General features: G+C 34.2%; 1 non-coding gene across 1 annotated transcript; it reads right to left on the reverse strand.

Annotated features, from left to right (window-relative positions):
• Positions 1–698: 698 nt before the first annotated feature.
• Positions 699–813, reverse strand: TRNAM-CAU. The gene is made up of 2 exons: positions 776–813; positions 699–734 (listed from the first exon to the last, which is right to left on the reverse strand). It is a non-coding gene; the product is annotated as a tRNA-Met (tRNA).

Below are 813 nucleotides of genomic sequence, written 5' to 3' on the forward strand. Positions count from 1 at the left end.
ATTGTAAAAAATGCCCTTCTATAATATGCCAATTATCAATGTCACCCCTGAATTATGAGTGGTGTAAATGTTGCCCCTCAATTATCAAAATGGTGCACATAAAGCCCCTCCCGTAACGGATCTGTGGTTCCCCACCGCTGTCCATCATTGGTACTTCGAATCGAGGGAGGAAAAAAACAACTAAATTACATATTTACTCCAACTTAACGGTGTCGTACACTAACGGGGAACCACATGTCTGTTACGGGAGGGGCTATATATGCACCGTTTTGATAATTGAGGGGTAACATTTACACCACTCATAATTCAGGGGTAACATTGATAATTGGCATATTATAGAGGGGCATTTTTTACAATTTTCCCAAAATATTACGCATGACGTTTGTTTTGGTTCCATAATAATAATAATAATAATAATAATAATAATAATAATAATAATAATAATAATAATAATAATAATAATAATAATAATAATAATAATAATAATAATAATTCCTCAAAAAATTAAATTTCCTAAATAAAATTTAAAATAATTTATAACTTAAAAAAATACACAGGTAGAACTCGACTCAATCTCCACAGGATCCAAACTGACTTTGAGATCTGTAAGCTAACCATTTACGCAATAAGAACCATATGGATAAGGTGGGATTTTATAATTAGAGTGAAGAATACTTAAATAAAAACAAAACAAAAAATGGGGTGGGAGAGGATCAAACTCTCGACCTCTGGAACCCTCACCAAGGGGTGTACTTGTTTAACAATTCGTTAACGCTATGAGCCCAGCGCGCTAGCCAACTGCGCCACCACCCC

The sequence above is a fragment of the Ipomoea nil genome, unplaced genomic scaffold (genome assembly GCF_001879475.1).
Source record: "Ipomoea nil cultivar Tokyo-kokei standard unplaced genomic scaffold, Asagao_1.1 scaffold0681, whole genome shotgun sequence".
NCBI lineage: Eukaryota > Viridiplantae > Streptophyta > Magnoliopsida > Solanales > Convolvulaceae > Ipomoea > Ipomoea nil.